Genomic DNA, 26,420 nt, shown 5'->3' on the forward strand with positions numbered 1-26,420 from the left:
TAAATAAAATTTCTTACAACAACATTTTTGGCACCACAGTTTTTAATCGAACATATACAACCTTAGCTTTTAAATAAATAGAAAAAAAAATGAATTAAATTTATCGCAGATCGAATTTTTCATTTATTAATTTATTTTTTTTGCATTTTTTTTATTACAGAACAATTTCAATGTAGTTATATTTATTTACTTATTATACCCACCGTTGTAAGATGAAGGTGTGCACATTCATTTTGGTTTTTCCCATAATGTATGTAACACTCAAAAGAAAGCTTCAGAGACCCTATACATCCTTGATTGGCGTGCGATTCTCAATTGATTGAATATGGCTTATGTTTGTCTGTCTGTGTGGTGTTTCTTGTTCGCACCCTCCTTGTCGCAAAAATAAGAATTCTCGACGTCAAGTTTGATAGAAACATTGGATGTATTCTCACAAAGGTTCATATTGACAATGGCCCAAATTGATCGAAGCAAAAACGCGCAGTGGAGTATGAACTGAACGTAACTCTATTTTTCTTTTTACTCGTTACTTGAAAGCCTGCGCTTTAGTTGCAAAAATGGAAAAAATCGGCCACGCCCACACAAAATTACAAATGATTACATTTCTTTTTTTTTTTTAATTTTTTGGGGTTTTATGCTTATTTATCATTAGGCAACCAAGACAAAAAAAACGTTTAAAACTATTTTGTACATTACCCAAATGAAGATATGTTATCTGGCTAGAAATAGATTAATTCTGAAATAGATATGGTGGACACGGCGATCACTTTTTTCTTAATAATACCAACGATATAGGTATCAAATAAAAGAACGTGAAGAGTAGAGCGCGGAAAAGATAGTGGTGGGTACGCAAGATTTGAGCCCCGCCGAATATAACTTTCTTACTTGTTTTTTTTTTTTTTTGAAAAAAAAACACGTCTTACCACGTAAAAAACGACAAAATTAAGCCGAGCTAAAAAACGTTTCAATATTAATTTGGTTTCATTCATCCTCGGACCATATTTAAAAAATTTGCATTGATGAATTTTTGCTATTTTTCAAACCATTTGAAGACAAACAATCGATTATCTCGATAGCAAAAATAGTGGATTAGCACATCTTTCATGTATAACGGCACTTACGCCTATACGCGTATTTGCATCGACAATTTTTGGATTATGAACTTGTATTTATATGAAAAAAGACGTACACTTTTTGTACATCATCAATGAAAAATTTGCTTAAATTTTATTAAAAAGCAATCTAAAAGTGTCTGATCGAAAAAACCTGACTATAAAATACCTGACTTCATTGCGCTGCATACAAATAATCGCCTATGTTCGTCATGAGATATCAAAAATATACACGCTGCTGTCGTATGAAAAATTTATTTTCCATAAAAATTCTTATACGCACATAAGAGCAGGTTTCAAAACACGAACCGACATGACCCGGACGTATTAAAGATAATTTTTTAGAAAAACTAACGTATACACTCACATAAGGTACAAAATATAATTAAAGTACAAAAACATACTACAAAAATACTATAATGTAAAAAAATATTGTAACCCATTAAAGTACAAAAATATTATGTCATAAAGTACAAAAATATAATATCTTTCTCATAAGAAGTCTTATATGGATTCAGAAAAACCAATATAATTTGTCGTACTTTATGGAGTAACTTTCATCATACAATTCTAAAAATTCGATTAATTGGAGCGATATAAAGACTAATTTTGACAAGATTCTGATTATGGAAGAGGCTTCGAAAATTGATTCCATTGGTTTGAAATTATTTATGCCTATTTTTTATATACATTATGCTAAAGGAAGCAACGGACAGACGTACTTAAACCATTTGAGAATGATTAATTGACGCAATAAAAGACGAGTGTATATTAGGTACTCGTCAGTGCTGCAAACCTCAAAATATGCATATGCATAACACACTCTTATTATTATACGAATTGGGGTAGGGAGTAAATGTTTGCAGATTATTTAATCTAGCGTTTTAGTTATTGCTTAGAGGAATTATTTGAAATTTTTCCGAAATTAACTTAAAATGTATCACAATTTTAATTAACTGATTTCTGGTAGCGTTTGCCTGTGCTGCGTTCAAGGCTATGTTGTAATTAAAATCATTATTTTATGCATAAACTTTGTTCACAACAACACTAAATGTAAAATGTAATCAACATGAAACGACGCTGTTACATTACTGCCAGTCAATAATGTGAAATCGAAAATGCGAAAATGCGAAAATGGGAAAATCATAAAAATCCAAAACTATTAAAACGTTTAATAAGTTCAAACGCTACACAATTTCCAAAAAAATTCTTTTTATGCGCTTGCTAATGATATAGTACAGTGCAATCTAAGAATACCCAATTAGTTTATACTCTCTTACTATCTGCCTGTCCGTGTGTTTGCTAAACCTGCAAAAATTGGAAAAAAGCTAACGATTTTAAACTGGGATTGCATTCATTCACCCCTCAAAGTAACCTCCTTAGACGTAATACGCTTGTGCCAGTGCTTTTTCAAAATTCGAAGCACGTTTGATATTCGTTTCCTTGGTATGGCCTTGAGCTCTGCCAGCGATACAAATGCCCGTCCTTTTATAAGTCTTTTCTGTTTTGGGAACAGGAAAACGTCGTAGGCGGCCAAGTCCGGTGAATATGGTGATTGACGCATGATTAATTTGTGGTTTTTGACCAAAAATTTACGAACCAATAATGAACATTTACTCCGGATTCTTTGCCCATCGGTGCAAATATAGATCAGGCCGCTCATCTAACATGCTCAAAAACAAAAAAAAATCATCGAAATTTTACTCATTTGCCTTAGGTATTGAATTTAAGGAGTCAAAATGACGGCTCGAATATGATATGAATGTACAAGGGCTACAGAGTATTAATCAACAAGTGTTGGAATCAAAACCTCTTTTGAAATTTTGTAGAGAGAACCTCTTAACTGTTTTCCCAAGCCACGAGGGTTCAAATCTAATCCGTACAAGCTTCACTTTGCTACGCCTTACATTGAGATCAACGAGCAGAAAGGGCTTCGTTACACCAAAGTCTTACGATGTTCGTTTGGCGGATACTCAGCCGCATAAGCGGCAATGAAATGGAGAATATTAAAAAAATATATAAACTAGGTCCATGTAACCGCGTAAATCATTTTGAATACCTTCATAAAGGGTACAAGAAATTTACCAGACATTTGTAGCATGCAGAAGTAGGCATCGCAGAATCTCTAGTTTCTAGAATCTAAAGGATTGTTATATATTACTGTGAAACAACAAATCAATCATTCTGCAACACGTATCAGATTTACTCATTATGCCAAATTTGAAGTTATCCCTTTTTCTTCTTCATCTTAAGCTTTAAAGACTTTAAAAGAATTTGTTCAGTTTTGATTGACCACCGTATAGTCTAGTGGTTAAGACATCGGCCATATGGTCTGAAAACCCAAGTTCGATCCCTGTTGCGGTAACCGATCATAAATTGTGTACTTTAGTACACTGATAAGCAAAAAACTGCTCACTTCGAGAATACCCTATTCTCATACGTCCACGAAATTTGCAAAGTCATCTTCTTTCTTGACCATAGCTCGTATATGAGAGTTGCTGCATAAAAACTTCTATATATTTTGTGCATTTTTTACTCTAGTATTGAAATAGGGTGTGAAAATGGTCCCAATTGGCCTTTCGGTGTGATTGTTACTAATAAAAGATCATGACATTTTTATTTTCTTGGTAAATTTACTAAGGTCGACATAAGACAAATTTTTTTGCTTTCTATCTCTCTACTCTTATACTCCTTTTATACTTGTAAATTCTTCTGAGCAATAAAATTGATGACAACTGCGCCAGAAAATGCTTGCAACGCGAAAACTTTGCCAAAACAATTTTTATAATAAAAAAAAAAAATTTTTTTTGAAGCACCACAAGACGCGAATGGGACAACTAGAAATCATTTCCTCTCCGAAGGATATTGTTTTTGATTTTTTTTTTTTTGATTTTTTTTATTGTAACGGAGAACAAAAGTTTACTGCCAAGAAACAACAGCAACAAGATTTTATTAAAGCTACCCCGCTAGGAGTATTATTTCAGTTCGATTTTCATCATTTAATACGTCTTAAGACAAAACAAAGCGTAAACAAAGCAATTAATGTCAAAGTTTTCTTATTAGTAATGCCGACATTCAAAAATTAGTAAAGCTTGAATATGCACTATACATGAGCTTAATAAATTTGGCAGTTAGCACTGTGCACTCTCAAAATCAACTGAATGTGTATGTTCACTCATATGGACATAATTGTACGGTAAAAATGGAACAGCTAGGAATACTGTGGAAATGCAGTTAGATTCGAAGGAAGTTATATTCGAATGATATTAAATCATTTGTTATCTGTCATTCGCTTGATAGGATGTCACTGCACCCCAGGACACTTCCGGTTCATGGTGTATCAAATTTGCGCAACTAAGAGTAAAATCGATAAGCACTTGGGATAGACCCATCTTTTCTTGTAATTTTTCACTACACTCATTTCAATTCAGGATTATTTTCTGAATCGACTCAAAGCTTTGTGCCTCTCCGTCTGTCCGTCCGCCTGATGCCTGCCCATATGTTTTTGATATAAACACTCTTCATATGAAGCTACATTTCGAGAAAAAAAAACCCATCAAACCCATCACCGTTTATCCAAAAAAAGGCGTGAGAAATAAATGGACAAAATTCTCACGCTCTATAATATGAAGTGGGCGCAGTTGATTTTTTCTATTTTCAAAATAAAAGTTTTGTCATGTTAGAGGCATGTGGGCATTGTAGGTGCGACCTTTGAAAAATCTACGTCAATGTCAAATTCTTTTGCAAATTTGAAGTCGATAGCTTCATTTTTGCAACCAGCAGAGCGTTTACAACTGACGCTTTCTTCTGGGCGTTTGACAAAAATCTCATCCTTCGGTCATGGATACAATAACTTAATCGTACTTAGGACACTTGAGTTCAAATTTTGGATTCCCTCCACTATAAAGGTTTCTACGAGATGTAAGCATTTGCATGATAACCAGGTATGATTTTAAAACGGAAACAGGTGAATTATTGCATTAGACGACTTAACTTAGGGTATTTAATGATCGACTTTGCACTTTTTATTTATCTTTTTGATAACTAAATTCAAATTTTAATGCTTGCAGTTATTACTGGTAACGCGAGTTTTTACCAAAAAATGTACGCTCTAGCGATGCTTGCTATTGTCGCTAAAATGCTATATACTTTTCAAAAGATGAAGCACTTTCTGCAGCGCAGAGAAATGAAGTCCAAGAATTGGACTTAAGTTTGTTTTTGTAGTAATATAATAAATTAAGAAAGAAGTAAGAACATAATAGTCGAGAGCACATTGTCAAACACAATTTTTATTTTTATTCTAGAATACAAAAACTATATCTTGTTTCTCGGTTAACCCTTTGGACATTCTACAATCAGCTTCAGAACAGAATATCAATTCAATATGTTACTTTATTAATACTACTAAGCTCATTATCTAATGTACATTTATTCAAATTAGAGCCGATAGCCTGTGTTCCTAGTGCTCAATGTCTTTTTTTTTTAGTCTAAGAATTTATTTCATTAGTCTAAAATTATAATAATAATAATAATAATAATAGTATATCTTGTTTCTATATAAAGCCACATATTTCATGTGCGTATTCATGGTGATGCGAAGGCAAAACGCAACATAATGTAAAACAATTGCATCCTTAGATTGGATTACAGCAGGACCCAAAAATAGGCCAAAATGATCCAAATTTTGTAGAGATCATTCTTGTATGAAATTCTGTTCAGGGCAAATTTGCATCACCACATATTACAGCTTGGACTTTTCTCCTCTACAAAGAATTAATTTTCGTGAAAATCTTAATTAGGGTAGAATCCAAGCAATAGGCCGAGATGGTTCAAATTTGGTACAGTTAATTTTTTTATATTAAATTACCATTATGACACAATTTTTATCATGAAGCATTGAAAATTATACCATTTTGTTGTACGAATTTCAGTTTTCGTTATATGGGAAGAGGTTCAAAAATTTTCGCAGCCGCTCCAAAGTTTTCGTACCAATTTAGAATGCCGAAACACTACTAATTAACCACTTTTGCCGAGAAATTTGCAAAATTACAATTTTTTTCCATATAAGGAATTTTCACAATAGGGACTGAAAAAGTGGACCGATCCGAACCATTTTGGATAGCGTTCGTCCTTGAGTCAAAACATGTCACTGTACCAAATTTCAAAAATTGCGACCTGTAGTTTGAACACAAATTTACATGGACAGGCATGCGAAGGACAGACGGGCAGACAGGCTTAGATCAATTCAGATTACGAATGTGAATTATCTATCTTAAGCCCTTCTGCGTGCTACATATGACCGGACTACCTCGTTATATCCTGTACTGCAAGTGATGTAGAGTATAAAAACGTGAAAAATTTAGTTGACTTATGTAATTACCTCAGCTCAACGTTTACATACGTAAACATAGTTCAATTTGAGGGAAAGACGTCCATCCCATATGAGCAAGAAAACTATTCAGATATCATGAAACATTTGAAGAAAATGGAAAAGAATTATAACAAAGACGTTCATAGACTTTACATCACTTTAACGCAAGGTTGCACAAAGCCATCGTTATTCAAGAATTTTTTGCTTTCAATTCAGTCAGGCGAGCAAGTATCCCACACACTTGATATGAGTATGTGCGACCTTTCCTGTTTCCGAATAAGAAATTTTTATATCGTAAAATATCCTATATATGGGCAGACAGACGTTATGTAAAAAATATTCGCTTATGCGCGATGGGTATGTAGTTGAAGAAGACTTACTACAAAGACAAATCTCACTTAGCGGTTACGATAATAAGTGCATAAAGAAGACTATCGACGTCAACAGCATCGTTTAAATTTGAATGGATCCAAAGTACTTTGCACGTAAGCTAACAATGGCACACTCATTAGTATATTATTAAGAACGAGAGATTGTGGTCGTGCTTTTGAACAAGCTTTGGATACGTATTCTTTAACCTTAATATTTAAGAATCTCTGACCTTCCGTAATTTATCGAAGTGGCAATAAGCCGATCGGCGCTATTCTTGTATTGCGCTTGTTATAAAAGCACTTTTGAATGTTTTCGCAATATTCGCTACACTTTTAAAATTAACCCTTTTTTATGCACGGATCCCATGTTTGCTTATCGAAATCGAAATTGCGGAGGAATGCAGTTAAGCATATTAGTAGCAAGTAACGTTTCCCCTTTTCATTTCAATATTCATGCCTTAACGAGTGTCTGATGCGAGTACTCAGATTTTACAAACGAACGCACAAAATTAAAATACCTCTATGCATATAATTACAACGGGTATAAGAATTGCCTCTTAAGCCTAAATTAGGATAAAGATGCTGCTGTTAGCTTTTCATTTTTCTTGACAAAAGAAATTTCTCTTTTTATTCGCCTTTTTGCAATTCATTGCGATAATTACTGAAGGACTATTGATGAACAATTTGTTAACTAAGGCAAAATTCTTACGATGGAAACAAAGAATTAAAACGAGGCTAGAAAAAAGTTTTAAAATCTTATAAAATTTTTTCTCTTTTTTTCATAAATGCTAAAAATTTTATGAAAAAAGTTTGTAAAAATTAATTAAGTAGAAGTACATCTTTGTAAGCATTTAGTTGGCATATTGTGACAGATTTCGGGTTTCTCAAAGAAAAATTGCCCATAGCACATACGGATAGAGTGAAAAATGACTGAAAACAGAGGTTCACGCATTTAGTTGCCTACGGGCGCAAAGCTAAGTTGACCTTGTCGTCTTGTACGTCTCTTCACTTTAAAATTCAACTGCTAATATAAAGTGAAAAATCTTGAAATTTTCAATGCAACATGACCAAGTAGTGAAAATATTAACGGAACGAAATTTTATCAAAATCGGGCCATTTTTAAAGATTTTTGGGTGCAAAGGGCGATGAAAAGTGCTTAATATATGGGAGTAATGTGACACAAGGATCGTGTTCGTGATAAAATGGATGAAGTCGCACAATCAGTGACAAGTTCTGGATTGACGCCTCCTAAAGTTATGCTTTGCACTTTAGGCAGCCCAAACAGGCGAGACGAATGATTGATTCCATTTTCCATTCCCACTGCCAACAGATAATGCAATTAATGCGTGCTATTGGGATAAGGCGGTCACAATGCTAGACCATAACACAAATATTAAATGACTCGAGGAAAATTGAAAGGTTTCAGTTAGGAAATTTTGATGCATCCATCAAGCAGCTCAAATCTTTGCCCGCTGCTCGATTCAACAGCACAAAGATAATTCTCAGTTTTCATCTAGAAATCGCAAAAACTACGTAGCAATGATATAACGGTTCTAGCAAAAAATTTGATAAAAGGCTGTCAATCGGAATTTTCGTGAACAAAAGGCACAAATCTATACAAACATACTTATATTCCCTTAGACACTGTACAATGGTCATTACTTATTAAGATCATAAACACATTTTACGGTCACTTACCTTACAATATTTTAACTATTTTTCATTGTTAAGTTGCACACATCATCTTTTGCTGCATTATCTTAAGAAAATAGTTTTGCATTGTGTATTTTATTTTTTCATATTTTTTATTTTGAACGTAATTACAAATTTGCAATGGCAAATTTTTTGCCATAGAGGAATTTCTTGCTAAAGAATATTAAGAATTTAATAAAAAAAACGAAATGTTTAAAAATCGACGAACAAAGACACAAACAAGAGAGAGGAAAAGTAAACCTTAATAGTTGGGACTAACAACCTGAAAAATATGAAACAAGAAAAAACCTAAAGACAAAGAGAAATTTATCTGCGTACTTTGTTTTTTTACGTTAGAAATATTGTACGGTCAAGTAAGAAGAAATGGAAACAAAATAAAACACGTATGTGCACTCACCGCACCGACGTTCAACGGATGTAGCGCATGGTAGAGATAGTTCGGCAAAAACATATACCTATATATATATATATGTATATATGTGTGTGTGTGTTTGTGCGTGTATGTGTATATTCAAAAAACACATAAGCATTAATTGAATCCTAAAAAGTTAGTGTGCGTGTGTGTTGTTATTTCTTTAAGCAACCAAGGTTTTCTGGCTATGAAATGTTACGCTTGGAAGTTAAAAAGGTCAAAAACACGTCGTGCATATAAAGTATAAGCTCAAACACACGTATAAAAACATGCACAGGCAAATATATATATGCATATCAAATACACAACACACACACATGTAGCCAAATGTACGTACATAAACAATTACATATATTTTCATATAGAAACTTGTTTAATTCCATGTATGGTTAAGTTTTATAAAATTGAAACAAACAAACAAACAAACAAACAAACAAACAAACGCACAAACATATACTACATATATATATATATAGATATATATAAAAAGGCGAACGTTTACGTCCTTATGCAAGTTTTTTGCATACACGAGTTTAAAATTGTATAAGAGCCTGCATTGCCATACACCACAGATGCACACACACACACGAGAACAACCAAATAACACAACAGCAAATAAGTTTAGAATTTAAGACTTAGAAGTGCATTAGCAAGCAATGTATCATAGCGCTGTGTGAGTGCACGATGCACAGGCACATATATAGAAATTGCTTTGAAAATGAAATAAAGTGGAGAAAAAAATCTCTCTTTCGGAGAATTGAAATGTGTTTTGAATTTCATTTGTTATTTATTAATAGAAACATTGAAGCACATACACACAAATTCACACACAAATCTGCATGCTCCAAAAGGGAGAAAAAGCAAAAAGTGCAAACTACCGCACAAGAATAAAACGCACAACTAACACAAGTTCTTGTAACACAAATACACGCATTAATCGGATATAATCTGATCCGTATGTATTCGATAGTAAGTAACATTTTATTCATATTTCTGTGCGAAAGTGTACACAATTTCCTTCCAAGAAACGATCTATCCATATCTTATAACGGAACATTAAAGAACATATCTCGCTATTGCTTTCGGTTCAGTATTAAATCTACATTGAATATATCTTTTCAAAAATTTTTAATTAAAAAAAACATAATCGAGTTCGATTGACATTTTGATTATAATAAAATCGTTCATTATATAAAACTATATACATTATATGTACATACCGTCATAAAAGCATTTTTGTCAATTTAAAATATTCTTGAGTAAGGCATTTATGGAAATTTGAAAAATGCACTCACTTTCTTCCATGCATACGGAAACACTTATTAAATAATACATATACGTATACATAAGTATAATATACGACACATATATGTGAGTATATTTTATACCTTTCATTCCTTACTATCCACTACATTATAAAAAATCCCAAGAGAGCGAGCACATTATTATTGTAAAATATAAACTAATGCATTATGTTGAACAGAGATGCGTACATGAGTACTTATACATATTATTATTGATATAATTAAAACCTATTTTTGGAAAATGATAAGAGATAAGAACTCCTCATATTATGGTCGAATGGATTTACAATTTCGTTACGCATCTCTCGCGAGCACCCATTCACAGCCGTTCATCTATTAGTCCATTCATTAGTTTACCATCGTAAAATGTAAACTCAAAATGGTCATTTATATATAAATAGATGATCATACGAGTGGACCGTGTACCTTTATTGTCCATTCTATATAAAGTTTGAAGTAAATTTAAAAGAGAGCTTCATCTACCCATAATTACAATTGCCCCCTAATGGAAAGCTAAAACTCACAGGAAGGCTCAATGCTTATAACATAACTGTGTGTGATATGCTCATAGCAACGCGAACAATACACGAAAACTCGAAAGTTGTCAATTATTTAAAACATAATGCACATATTTTTTCGAAACAGGAACCTCAAGCTTAAAAATCCAATCGGTCAACTGTCGCACCATGATTTAATAAAATATTTTCCAATCTCTGGAGCAATGGATAGAGGAAGTTAACACGAAAAATTCGCTTTTACGCGAGCATATAATAACCGGATTTGTTCAATTAACGTAGAAAAGTAGATCTTCCTTTTCCAATCAACAAGCAACGAATTATATTGTAAATAGAAACGCATGAAAGTACTACACCACCAGACTTATTGTGGCATACATAGTATTCCAACGCAGTATATATTGAGTTCGTACGAATGTATGTGTGACGCAAGAACGGATAGATTTAAGATAGATTCACGTTTCATTGTACAAATTCATTTATAACTATTTTCCATATCCATTGTCTGCCCGTCTATTTGTCTGTCCGTCTAATATCTATCTATTAATCCTTATGTTCAAACAATAAGATCTTTGACAATAAAGCTCCAAAGGAGATCGCGGTTTAAGAGCGAAGAGTCGTGGATTAGCGCTCTGCGGTGTACGCGGAACTGCCGAAATATAACTTTTTTACCTCCTATTTTCATCGGAAGCAAATTTCTAAAAATTGGCAAAATCTACGCGCAATCACTCGCCGATACGCCATGCCTGACCTTCGTTTATCTCTAGAAAGAAAATCGATATTTTTTATTGACATATTGACTCTAATACTGCCCAGAAAATGTTGCAGTGTATACCCGTATAAAACGAAAAGAAAAAACAAAAAAAAAAGAGAACATAATTTTAAAGATCACGGTTCACGAATTTACGAACGTTAATGTCCTTCGCGTTGTTTAATGCATTGCGAGAAGGAATATTTGAAATCTAAATGATAAACACATTTTTTGCACTGCCTTACCGACGAAAGTGGGAAGCGGGAATTCCTCTTCTCTCTCTTCCCATCGCAATAACAATCTCGGTAACAAATTGAAAAGTAACCCACAGAAAATAAAAAGAAACAGTTGAACAGTGTAGATGTTATCTTCATGCGTGTGTGTGTGTGTGTGTGTGTGTGCTTGCGTTTGTTTATTTCGACAATAATATTTCTCAAAATCTCACACATTGTGTCTGTAAATTGTTAAGTAAAGGAATAAAATAAAGGAAAAGAATGAAAGAGAAAATAAAAATAAATGAAAGTGGAAATGAATAAAAAGAGTCGTAACTTTGTGAAAGACAAACAAAAATTTACCAACACTGTGACGCATCACACGTTATGTGCCTTACGTGAAAAGTTTTTTACTCAACTGCTAGAAAAAGTATATTTTTGTTTTGCGGTTAACACAAAAAAAAGCAGGAAAATTGAGCAAAAGGAAATAACAGACCACTGTACGAACGCGACAACGACAACAATAATAGATATAACAACAACAGCTAACCGAAAACAAAAACCCAAAATCCCATTGTTCGGGTGAGTCTACTGTTGTTTTTATTCTGTGCTCGAAGATAACTAAAGCTCTACGTAATGTATTCTTTCATTAGGTTTGTGTTTCGTGTATATGTGAGTGTGTGCGTTTGATTACCAACTAACCAACCATTCGCCTACACACACGTGAATCAAATTGTCCGATTGCCTTTCGGTGTGCACTGAACACGAGTGTTGAATGAAATTATAATCAAAGTCAAGGAAGAATCGGGCGGACTACTGAAACAACAGTAACACTATGAAAAAGCGGGAAAGTTGCCCAGCAGAGAAGCAAAAAGAAGAAATATTTTAAAGCAACCCATTTACTTCGAATTGACAAGTTTTTATACTTAACAAATTTTAAACACGTCTTGATCACTCACAAACATGTACGCATAACCTAAGGTGTTGTGCTTTGAAATTTAGGTAAAAGCAGGTTAACAAACAGTTTTTTATCGCTTACGCACTTAGCCAGTTCACTTCAGGTTTAGTTTAAGATGTGGATGCTTTGTGCGATCCAAAATGAAAACCATTCCAAATTTGAATAAAACTGCAACAGGGAGTGAGAATCGACTTTTCAAGGATAGGCCTTAACTTAATTATACACTGACAAAATTTGTTAAAGTTAAACAAGTTACAACAAATTACAGTTACAGTCGACCGAAATAATAAAACTTCAATTCTCTGCTTATTTTCACAACCCTATAAAGTTTGGTCAAAGGACAAACGCTGTTGAAAATCATTATTACGGTCACTTCCCAGACAACGGCGTCAAAAAATTAGTTATATGAAAGGAATTATAGCTTTTAAAATGCTGTGACGTGAAAAATTGAGAATGGGCCAACCTTTTAAATTCCCTCCCTGATGACCGCTCGTACATAAGAGTAAATCTTTGTGCGCTAAAAATGTATACTTTCCAATAATGTATATTGAAAATTACACCGCAAAAATGAATTAATTAACATAACAAATTTGTACCTCATACATATACTTGCCGTGAAAAGTGAGCCTCTGGCGCACAGTCAAAGTTTTTATACTTTATTATGAAAATAGGCGATACATAGCAATAGGATCCAGATTAAGATAAACAAGAAAATTCATTTTACCAACTTCGAATGAAATCATTTTATTTCTTGGGCCACATTTCATATACAAAGGGCTCCCATAAAAATGATGCTTTTCCATGTAAACAAGGTATACTTTTTGGTAGTTTATCGGGAAAGTAAATAAAGAGCTATAGTAAGAGCGTTTTGATATCCAACATACAACGATCAGCAACGGCCGACCGTACTGTTTTTACTTTTTTTATAAGAAAGTTGCAAGATATTACTTAGAACCTTCCAGCTGGTCCGTTCCGAGAAATTTATTAAACATTAAATGGACTTTTGACTTTTTTACTGTCTAGCGGGAAATGACAATAAAGTGTAGACTTGATGCGAGAGTAATAATATCAATGACTTGCTTGGTAATCGAGAGAGACCAGTTTACTTACTCGTCGAGAGAAAAAACCAATAGGGCAATATGACAATAAGAGTGTCGACAATACATCACGGATTTCGCTCCGAACCGAATATAAATACGTACACTATGTAAATGATTAAATATACGTACACATATATATAGAGAACCTATAGACGCATATTACAAAAGAATATATATATGACAATACGATGTACAAGTGAAAATATATACATGTGCAAGGGTTGGATGTACAAAACAGTAAAATTTATACAGTATGTATGAAGGAAAAAAATATATATAGGAAAAACCAATATAAGCAGATTCATATATATATAAATTCATCGTTGCAGAGAGTATGGAAACAAACTGACGCGTCCTTGCAAAGTTTACATGGATTCCATACCATTGCAATTTTCCACATTCATTTAGGTCGAACAACGATTTTCATTAAGCATTGACGATCCTCTTTAAGTGTTCTGTAACAGGGCGTCACTTAGAATGTCAGTCATCGTAAACATTGTTCGATCCAAACATTTTTATGCTAGTGTAACAAATGTCACCGAAAAACTGGCAAAATGCAGATCGTTTATATTCCGAACCCATTTGTATAATAAAAAATGGATCTGCTTAAAGTCCAAATCGTAACGCGCTGGAAGTCTAGGTCAAATCTTTCAAAATCCAAACGTTTAATATGCCCCGCAGAGTTTATGAGCAATACCTAAAGATACAAACCAAAGCAAGATCGTCGCAAAAACAACTATATAAATAATGGAACAACAAGTTGGTGACAGTTCGTAAAAAAGCCTTAACAAACGTCAAATATAATCAACTGAGTGGAAGCTTCCTTTTATACAATCATATTTACGCCCCCTTTACATTTCGCATTAGTTAATCAGTAGCTGTGGATGGATAATTTTATAACCGTCCTCCATTCACATATACGTAACGACGACCAACCATTGCATAAAGCAATTTCATATCGTTGAGCGATTTCCGTCTGTCAAGTTAGCTGTCGTATGAGTTCTCAAAAAGTTTTAACTAAATTTAAAATTCCTTCAAGAATCGAAACAATCTATAAATCATCACAAAGTTGGGAGCCGAATCTTGACACAGGACAGACCCTATCTGCCCATAAGACATACGTGCATTTAACAAAATCTGTGACGATTAATAATTTACTCGTGTGAAGGTCACCCGTGATCGTGTTAGCGTATCCTACCATTGCAAATGGTACACTTTTCTTCACCTGTTCGGTGACGCACAATGATGTTGGAATAATAAATTTCGCAAACCTTCTTATGCATTTGTACAACTATATATACATCCGAATCGGAATTTTATAGCTATACAGGTCTCTGAGCCATCTTGAAAACTGAGCTAAACGACGCATCCACCTTGCCTTTCTCTAACCATCGAGCGGTAATTTAAATTATATATCAGTTCCTTTTACGCGTCTTCTTACTGCACTACGGCTAAAGACCGATCGTCCGCGTCAGTACGTTGTTCGCTACGGTGAAAAAATTCGGGTGATTTTGCTAAAGAACTTAATTAGTGCACAAGTCTATTTCACTCCTGTAGAGCAGTTCTCGTAGCGTTGGCTTTACATGAATACACCACAGTTTACGTTATGTTGGTGGTCAAGGGGGCCGGTCTCAAGGGGGACAATCTCGAAGAAAGATCCAAGTCCTCTCGACCACACACGTAAAGTATTACAATTTATGAAAATATTATCAATTGCAGGCTGTACTCGATGGAGAGTATTCAGGTAAACAACGATCTCATCCTCAACATCCTCAACTATACGGCTGCTTCTTACAAGGGAGAGGACAAATTTAACAATTTCCTTTGCTTTATTAATACGTATGCAGATTATCATAAACTTTTTGCGATAGCACGTTGCGGTTAATGGGCCGTAGTAGTAAATGCATTATTTCATCCATTCATTCATCCAAGTCCCAAGAAATAAACTTTATTTTATGCCTTTCGGTTAGTACTTATTTCAATTAAATTTTAAAAACTTGCGAAACATGATGATGATGGTCATGATGATAATGATGATGATGTGGTAAGTGTGCTTGTATGTTTGTATGACAGATGAAATTTCGAAATGTGGTAGTAGCATAATGTAGTTCTGTTACTACTACGCGAACTTTTCAGTGCAATAATTTTATATAAAAGGAAAACAAAGGAAACTTGGCAACAACAAACTAACCCTCCTCGCCAACACACGAATTAATAAATGTATTTTTATTATCACCTTGATACACTTATTAAGAATACGGTAGGAAAATGTTATATTACAACGATAGAAATAGCAAAATTTACAACAACAAGGAGGATTAAATAAGTAGCGTCGAGTGTACTTGTTGTCTCAAATGATGTTTTGTGTCGTGTATTATGTTGTTGTGTTTAAGCGCGTATAATGAATAAACTTAGTAATTTCGAGTGGGCATAACAAAAACAATAACAAGAAGCGGCTCACATTTCACTTTCTATAGAGGATCGTATATGCATGTTAAAGTACGTTTATATATATTATGAACGTATAAATAATATAGGAGAATATAAGAATTTGTTCTCTCTCGTATGCTTCATCCTTATGCAGCTGGTTTCAAGTGAAGGTTGTGTCGCTCTTCTCTCGTCAAGGTTATAAGCGCTAATTTAATTAGACACAGCGTTCAACTTTTTATTTAATAAATTTCTTAAGATGTCGAAAGTCATCTCGTCTTCTTTTCACCAAGTTTCTCCCCCTCCGTCACACGGCATCGTATCCACACTTGATTCACTAATTTTAATGTCTTTCTCCATTCGCCGATAGAAAAATTACTTTAAAATTGAATTAAAAGGAATTTACGTTCAATGGCAAATTGTAGCTGACATTTAAGCAGCTATGCGTGCTGCTGCTTTACAAGTAGGTTTACTTTGTTACCGTGCTCTATTTTACTCAGTCAACCGAACCGAGTCCACCGAAGACATGACGCATTAAACCTAAGAATTACACCTGATACTCCTTTTACGCGTATTGTTTTCTTTTAATATGATTTCAAATACTCGATCAATCTTTTTCCCTGAACTTTTTTTAATGAATTTTTTTGCATGTTTCTATAAATTTTCTCATACTCACTCTTCGCAGATATGCATTGTAAGTTCGCGTTACATTTATCACAATTCAGTTGGATTATGTCGATTATACGCGGGAATTACCCGAATCAATACGGAGACTAAAGACGTAATGTATTTTTTTTATGCAAATTTTTATTTTTTATAATATATTTAAGGAATCAAAATGTTTAAGCACAAAATAAATTCTCAATTAGAATTTCTCTAATAAGAATTTTTTAATATTGGTCATTGTTGGCGTTTTTAATTGCTTCTTTAGATCTGGAGCCAGCCTATAATTTTTCCATTTAGCCAGCATCGTTTTTACACGATTTTTTTTGCACGAACTTTTTAGAAACGCATCCCCACCTGTCGTGTAACAAGAAAATTAAATGTACATATAAACGATATGTGTTCTTAGCAGCGTAAGATTCTACTATATCCTTTTGTCAATCCGTCCATCAACCGCATATGTTTATTGAGACGTTTACGCGCCCAAAAACTACGATAAAAAGCTGAAATGTTTCAAATACACTTCAATTCGATACCAGCAATAAAAAATGGGCGTGGTCTACCTAAAAATAATGTAATGTATCTTACAATCAACAAACATGGATGCTTACAGGTATTTGCATTTCTTCAGCATTTAATTTTACATTCTATTTCCAATCAAACGCACCAGGCTGGCGGGTAATCATAGAAATAATGAGTGCTTGTCGATCGGGCACACACATCCTCGACTACTCCTTATATCCCGCTTTCTTCTGACCATCGCTGTAAAATATGTATATGGGCCATCTCCTGCGTTATTGGTTATATTAATAATAAAAAAAAATTATCGTAACGTAATCCGAAACTATCTACACCGAATAGCATTTTTCAACATGTACATTGATTAGTTTGAATGCCAGCGAAAATTGAAAAGGGCTATGACTATAAAATGACGAAATAATTTTTAAAATTTATTCAATTTAATTTATTAACATTATATGCGATAACTATATTCTTATAGCTTCACATTTTATTCACTGCGCTTCCAATATTATCGTTTCAGTTATTTTAAACAAAGACAAAAAAAAAAGGACCAAATATAATAAACGTAATAGCCTAGAAGGAGGGAGAAGCTTCTATGTTTCAATGTTTCAAAATCTCCGCTTCCACACTTTTGTGAATCTATTATTGGTGTTTGTGTGTAAAAAGTGCAAGATCTAGTGTTCGAGTTTCGCTTAAGTATATAATGAAATCTTTAAGTTTTTCGATAATCAGCAATGCATGCAAGTGTTTTAAAAATGCGATAATGCGGCACGCTCCTACATATTTTAATGTTAATCTTTTGAAGTTGCTCTTATGTCAATGCTCTTGTGGATAATTCGTGGTTATGTATAAACGAATTTAAACCGAAAAGAAAAATAAGCAGCGTTAACTCTTGGAAAAATGCAAAAAAAGGAAAAGAAGAAAATCACAAATTTATGACCTCACGCGCTATCTCACATACGTTTTGCTTTTCACGGTTGAGCCTACAGTGTGAGTCGCTATAGCAAGAGATAAATTTGTCTGTAACAAAAAAATGGGAAGGATTGTAAATGATGGCCCAAAAGATTTACTCTAAAGTCTTACAAGCGTATATATATATATATATATATATATTGTCATATGCAAAGCTATGCGTGCGTTTGCATGTCGATCTATAGTTATATGAACAGAACCACTATGTCTTCCCTAAAAACTATATGTGCATACATATCTAAAACTTGAACTTTTACTCATAAAAGGTATAAACCGTGTTAACCGCACTTTTACAGAAGCTTGTTTGCATATGTGCGCGCATTGTGGATGCTAGTCTGAACGAGTTTAAAGGCTACACAAGCAATAAACGTTTTGCCAGCGCTGCAAAGTGTTTGCGAAACAATCTCGTTAAATAAAGTGAACATGCAACGGTTTTATGCTTAATCCAGATATCGAGCGCTTAACAGAGAGAATATGTATCAATGTTTTATTTAGTGGTCAATAAAGAAAAAAACGTTATATTTATTAACAGCGATATTTTTGTCGAACTCCATCCAGAATTCGGATAAAGAGCTCAAATTATAAAAAGACCATACAGAATTTATAGAGAACTTTGCATTTCTAACTTGGCTTCGTTTTCGCAAAACTTGCTTTACCTTCGAAGGCAATGCAACGCAGACTCTGCTTTGCTTAATACAAAAAAAAAAAAGAAAAACAGAAGAAAAATTAATTCACTAATTAGATTACTAATATAACTAATTATTGTCTTTTTTCATTTAGACACGTTTTAGTAAGACAAGTTTCAGTCCGTCTCGCTCTATTTTAAGTTTTGTTTTTTTCTCTCGATGTTTGCGATTTGGCGTGAATATTTTTGTCCGCAAAGCAAAAACTTGTCATCATTCAAAAAATTCTGCATAAAATTTAAGGCGTTCTATATAGGTAGATCTACATATAGATTTAATTAAATTTTATGATTGGAATTCTATATAGAATGCCAATCATAAATGTTATGCTTTACCTCAAAGTAAGGCACAAGCGCAATAGAGATTAACTATCTCTGATGGGAATTAGAGCAAGTTTTCTTCGTCCTTCCTTTTTTTAAATTTATATGAAAAATAAATTATATATCTTGAGAACTTCGAGGTTCGAAGTTGACTAAAAAAGGATATAAAAATTATGCAATTGAAGAAGGGAATTTCATTAAGGAAAACACTTGGACCGCAAGGTTTGAACTGCAGGCTTTACAACTTCAAAATCATAATTGAAAAAAAAAAAATGCAAATTATGGCCTATATAGCAACTATGATAGATGCGTGGACCGATTTTGCTCATTTTCCTACTAAGCCTGAATAAGCGTTAAAAAGAACATTTAACGAGCTTTACAAAGTTATGAAATGAGCAAGAAAGACAGATGCGTCCCAATAAATCTGCCGATAAGAGTACAACGCAAAAACGCAATTTTTTTGGCGGACTGCTGCATGCAGAAAAAATTAGAATGATTTTATTGAAAAGTCTGGCTATCTTATTGAAGAAAGCATTTTCCAGTATGATGACGACCGCAAACCGACGATTAAAAATAGCTCAAAAATGATTAAAAGAAATGATTAAAAGATTTCCAAACTCTAGAATGGGCAACGCAAAGTCCTGATTTAAATTCAATCGAAAAACGATCCTTAACGATCTTGGGATTAGAAGTGAGGCAGAATGGCAAAATGTAATGAACGAAACAATACAAAGCATGCCAACGTATGTAAAATTTGTAATACAAAACACTAATAAATGCAGAACCGGATAAATGAAGGCATTTGATAAGCATGCTCTTATCCTTATCTTGAATATGTTTGTTGATTAGATTGTAAGGATTAACGTTTTATGTCGAATTTTTTTCTACTGCCATAAGGACGGAGATTGATGGTTGTTGGGCATTTAACGTATTATTTTTAAATAACATATCCAGTTTGGCTCGCCACTGTATGTAATACAAATTAACAATTATTGGCTACCTTACACATATGCACATAGTATAACTTTATTTAATAACATTTTACAAACGAAATCCAATAAAAAAAAAAAGGAAAATGAATGCTTTGTATATAAATTCTTAAGCGTATATACATACGGTCGTTCATTTCTATGTTGCCAATTTTATTTTCAATTTCTTTGAGCCACATCACCATGTATGCATATACATCGCGTTGCAAGCTGATTTTTTTGAAACTTACGAAGTCAAGCGGAAGTCATGCATGCCACCAAGGTTAGAGGGCACAAAGAGTCAAGTATAATATGTAGGTGAATTCCATGTCCTAAAGGAAGAGAATAGCTGATGAGGTATTTATATATATCATTGAGAATAGATGATCAGATATTTATCTTTCTTTATTAGCTATCTGCTCAAACTATTAGCAATTTTACTCATTTCTCGGTATGAGCCGTGCATGACCGACCATCTTGATTCCGTATTTGAATTGCAAGGAACCTCCAACATTTACTTAATAACGGCTTAAGGGCTTAACGGCTCTCCATCACAGTTGTTCTGATATCCTAATTGGCACTATTCGTTCGCAACATTCATTTTCAACCTTATTTTCAGCTTCAGCTCTTGAAGTATTTACCACCTCATCTCGTTCCCTATGATATTGATCGGTATCGCAATAACTTTTCTCATTCGATGCGTGTTTATATATGTATGCACTCCTTTCCAATACTTCGTAGCGTGGCTGTAATAACAGAACATTACGTGCCAAAAATTTTAATTTATGACTCACTCTGTGTAGCGAGCAGAAAATCCGAAGCAATATTATGCTTGCTTTAAATTCAAACTCTTTACGGAACTGATGTGATAGTATTTAGAGAGACACTACTAAGGTAGCGTTCCTATAACATTTTATGACGAAAAAAAATTGCAACAGGCCTCTTATAATACGGCGCTATTTCTATATCGCGATAGCATGATTTTTTCACATTACTCACCATGAACAAACAATATCGGAGGAGAAATTAAACTTGTGATGAAGAAACTGATGATGAAAATCATAATTTTGCACTTGAACAATTACGGGAAGGCTTAAGCTTAACAAAAAGTTTCGTGAGTGCAGATGAGTGCTCGCCTGAAAGGAGCGTGAAATTTAAAACGACACGAGAGAATTGATTATCATCATGTCAAGCAAATACGCAGATCTTTTCGAAAGGGCAGGAGACGCACAACATTTAGCGGAAAGTTCACAAAATGAAGATAATATTTTTCAATCAAACTAACGCCCTCCTTTAATTATACTGAGCGAGCAATGACGAAGAAAATTATTAAACAAAGTTTACATTAAATGAAACTAAATAATATATTGTATATATATATATATATATATATGTTTGTTGTTTTTATTTCTTAACAGGGATGAAGTAACTTATATTGAGATTAAAAATATTGTACATTTTCTTATAAGAAATTTTGAAGAAAAAAAAAAAAAAAATCTTTTTAATCCCGTTTTTTCTATTGACTTCTGGTCTCGTATAAAACGATTTCGCACAATGTCATACTTTGTAGAATTGTATTTACCGTATTATAGGAGAGTTACCTGCGCACTTCTCTCCATGCTATACAAGAACTTAATACGTGCATACGCATTTTTATGTCTTTGCATTAACTTTGCATTATATATGTATGCATATCGTTGAGTTACATTCGACTTTCATCGCAAAAGTTTATATTTCTTAAGGGATTCGATTCGAAACCAATCCCCAAAAATATATGAATATCAAAGTGCGTGTGTGTGCATGTGTGCGTAGAATAAGCCTCACATATTTCTAACTTAGCAAACCTGTTTTATAAACGATAACTTGAACTTTATTACGAAAGGCTCGAATTTTCGATTCCAATAAATGATATATGGAGCATAATATTGAATTTAGTCGGAATTTTCCGACTTAATTAGAAAAAATTTACATATTTTGCTAACTAAACGCGATAATTTATGATATAAAGCAAACTGATTGGTAATAACATACCCGCGCACGCACACATTGCCCAACCACAAATTGCATTGCCAATCGGTTTAACGAAAACGTGCAGGAGCATAAAGTGCATGAAAGAATTTTATGTTTATTAAATGAGATCGTTTTCATCATAAAAGTCCCTGACTGATAGCATGCGGCTGATAAGTGCGATAATAGTAAGCAACGTAATAAAATGAAATTTCAATTTGCACATACCCTATAAAGCGCAAATACCGAACTATAATGGCTGAGAGCTCAACCTACGACTGAATTTTTCGAAATCAACCCGTATTTAATTAATTTTCGTAATAATACAATAAAAATTATACATTATTTTTATACGATAGCATAATTTTCGTGAAAGCCCTCACATTGGAGAATACTCAAAACATCAGATGACTTGGCCCAAATTTAGCAAGCTCAATTTACTTGCCAGAGATTTTCGTAATTTCCACTTCTTTCCATCATAAAAAACTACAAGTTAGACTTTGTCGCCGTAGAAGTGTTTGCACTTCAAGACGTTCAATGGCAATACCCAATGATTTTTGTCTCGAAAATCTGAGAATTATAATTTTTTTTCATATCAAATCTTATCAAAATAAAGCGTTATATTGGTAGTGGTTCGTTCCTAACTTTCTTCAAAAGTGTTCGTCCTTGGACCAAAAAACACGGCAACTTACCAAATTTCATCGAAATATCTCAAATATTTGCGACCTGTAGATTGAACACATAAATACGTGGACAAACATCAGGCGGACAGACGGACAGACGGACAGACAACCCTAGAATCACTTTCTGAATCGGTCGATATAATAAAAGATGGGTCTCCCTTTCAGTGTAACATATACTGTGCCACAAATGATATAAGGTATAAAAAACAAATTTAGTTTAAGCGGCCAAAAGAAAAACAAATTTATGAAAAATATATGTTTATATGTGTATTGAGCAGACTATGTTTTCTTTCCGACTCGTCAACAGCACTACTGACTACCTATTGGCCTTTGGCCGATCGTCTTTGAAGTTGTCAATGAATGCGTCCACAAAGTGTGAAGAGTTAGTTATTTCGATTGTTCGATTCTATATTGTTTTAATTCTATATTGCACGCAAATGGAATCAGACAACTTTAAATGAATTGCTTGTGTGCCTTAAATGCTGTAATAAGCTTTACTGCATCTAATTGATTAATTAGCAATTCAAAAAAGCCTTTGTTAGAACCTAAGTCTATATGTCTATATTCGCCTTATATTACATCGAAGCATGTAATATATATCATAATAATATGAATGATGTATATTTTTATATTAATATTCTTAAAATCCCTCTTACCTTCTCGAAGCACGAAAATGCGAAAAAAACTTGTTTGATTTTTTACTTGTGACATCTCGTTGTAATTAGACAGAATACGTCTATTACTGATATCATTATATTTATAGAATTTGGCAATTCTCGATCGAGATGTGAGTGTGCTTTTTTTAATATTTAACATAATTATGTTTAATAATGCTTTCAATGCGAATCGATTATCCGGCTATTTTCAAAGAGCTCTTTACTAATCCTTACTGTAGTCAAAGTGTGTCTATAATATAGTTTGAGGCTTAATCTCTTATTAGAGAGTCAAACAATTTGGAGATTGAAATACCCCCCATGAGATGATTTTGGATTAAGGTCAAGATAACTTTCTTCTGCACTTTACACTTTGCACAGCTTTAACAGTATCCAAACTGATTTTAGGAAAATTGTTCGAGTTTCAAATTAAACAAAAATTAGTTTCGCCTTCTTCTTATTATAATATTTTAAACTCATTTGATATTGAAAGCAATGAGAAAGGAACAATTCAAAATAGCATTGGCGGTACAATAACTACAAATCTTTCACTTGAAATAAAGCCAAAACTCGCACACGCTAACTAACGTCAAGAAAAAGAAAGCAATGTTTAAATGCAGAACTTTCATAATGAGCGAGCAAATATACGCTTCGCATTGCTATAAGAAGTAATATGATTGTGATTGAGAAAGCAACACTGGCTCTAAAACTTAATTAATCACCTCATCAGCAACCAATTAGGGTTAATCTTTACAACGACCACTCGAAAAAGAAAACTGAGAATTAAAAAGAAATGGGAAAAGACAAAACGGAAGCATATAAGCAAACAAACTCCCGGCACTTTACTCCAACGATAAAGAGTTAATTAGTTGAATGCCAGTAAGATTAAAACTAAAATTGAAAGTTTTTTTTATCCATCCAAATCTGAACGAATAAAAAGTCAAACTAAAGGAATAATCGGCAGGAGCAGTTATCCGTGAATGCTTGTGAAATGGAAATCTAATAATGCATCCATTATATAGGCAAAAAAATTGTGAAGGTGTGTTGTTAAATGCATAATAAATCTTGAATACAACAACAACAATAACTGGACAACAATAAATGTCAGCTTATACATAAAGTGTGAAAAAAGTGTAGACTTGAAAGACGTATTGTTTGCCAGGAGTTAACTTACTGTTGAAGAAAATGAACTTACTGTGTTAGCATCGTTTACAGCAAGATGAGGCCACAAGAGTAAAGGATGAAATGTTTTAAAACCATTATTGTTGTCGCTGTCGTTGTCGTTGTGGCATGTAATTTAAAGCAGGGAGCAATAATATTATATGAACATAATAGTAGAACCTGGTTGCAACGAAATTCATCCACACGCACAATTTATCTTAAGTATAGGACATTTTGTTTTCTAGTAGAAAGATAGAGCACAACGACGTTGCAAGAGTATAGGACATGAACAACAACAAGAACGTCAACAATCAAAATAATAATTTTGCGAAGTAAACCGTCTAAAAAAGAGTGATTTTAGCATTGAAAAATGATAAGTATTGGTAGCTGTTTCTGATATTATAAAAACTCTTAAATCTGCTATCAGCAGTAGGATATTTTTTATGCAGGTTAGGGAATTGGATAACTGCTATTGTTGTTGCTGACGCTGCAAGTTCCACTATTATACTCATTAGCGATTGTAAACGTGTTGGTAAAACAAACGGTGCGCAAAACCATGTCGTCGTTGCATTCATAATTAGCTTTTATTATAAATTGTTCACTGATTTTCTCATTTTTCTCATACTTAATTTCAAATATTTGGTGATTTTTTTTAAATATATCCTTTTCTCAATTTTTTTAATTCTTTGTTTATCATTTTTTGCACAGTTAAAATTTCGCTGCTGAGTTGAGATGCATGTTATTAAGAGAAGTTTAACAATGTAATAGACAACAACAACCAAAGCTTTTTCTATGAATTTGTAGCATACTGTTTGGGTTAGTTAGGCGAAAGTTTTCACTTGCAAAATTTATCTTAACATTTTTTCTAAATCATTAATTCCTTTTTTCTTATTATTTTCTGACAGATAAGGCAATCAATTTCGTATACTTTAAAGGGATCCCGATTCCATATAATCCAATCATTTTTGCAAGAAATTTAAATCAATTTTGTTTGTATCTGTTTTCCTTAGGGGTGGTGTCACACGTAATCCACACACGCACTGACACACATAAAACAAACACAAACGCACATGTATAATTTTCTACTTTTTTACATTAAATACATTGTTTCATTTAAATGTACACTTTTATTTAAAAAATATATATATTTCGTATTTGCACTATATTTTTAAACTTTTCTTTCAGAAAACAGAAAAGAAAAGCGAGATTACACGGTTCGTCACGCGTAATTTGACCGGTACTCGTATTATCAAAGATGAATGAAAGTGAAGACTAAAACGACTAATATACCACTAAACACTATGCCATATAACAGCCATTAATACGTACGACATCCACGCAAAGTAAATTGTATGTTTATGTTTTGCACTTATTATCATCACTAGACCCCAGAGTAAAAAACTTGGAATTTCGCTCAGATCTCTCTTATGATTTTTTATGTCTAATAAATTCTCTCGCACTTCTCAACATCACTAATCTACAGAAATGCATCTCTGTTACCTATAAAAACAAATAAGAACTAAAAAAATTGATGCTTAAAGT

At 33.3% G+C, this 26,420-nt stretch overlaps 1 long non-coding RNA gene across 4 annotated transcripts in view; it reads right to left on the reverse strand.

Annotated features, from left to right (window-relative positions):
* Positions 1-25,970, reverse strand: part of LOC119644557 — a 32,385-nt gene extending 6,415 nt beyond the window's left edge. The window contains exons 1-3 of one of the 4 annotated variants that reach the window (XR_005248537.1): positions 24,913-25,970; positions 20,523-21,120; positions 17,527-17,671 (exon numbers count right to left, since the gene is read on the reverse strand). This is a non-coding gene — a long non-coding RNA (uncharacterized LOC119644557). Of the gene's footprint in view, positions 1-8,552; positions 8,721-17,526; positions 17,699-20,522; positions 21,121-24,912 lie in introns of those variants that run through there. The other 3 variants (XR_005248534.1, XR_005248535.1, XR_005248536.1) reach the window with 3 other exon arrangements.
* Positions 25,971-26,420: the final 450 nt, after the last annotated feature.

This window comes from Glossina fuscipes, unplaced genomic scaffold, assembly GCF_014805625.2.
Source record: "Glossina fuscipes isolate IAEA_lab_2018 unplaced genomic scaffold, Yale_Gfus_2 0, whole genome shotgun sequence".
Lineage (NCBI taxonomy): Eukaryota > Metazoa > Arthropoda > Insecta > Diptera > Glossinidae > Glossina > Glossina fuscipes.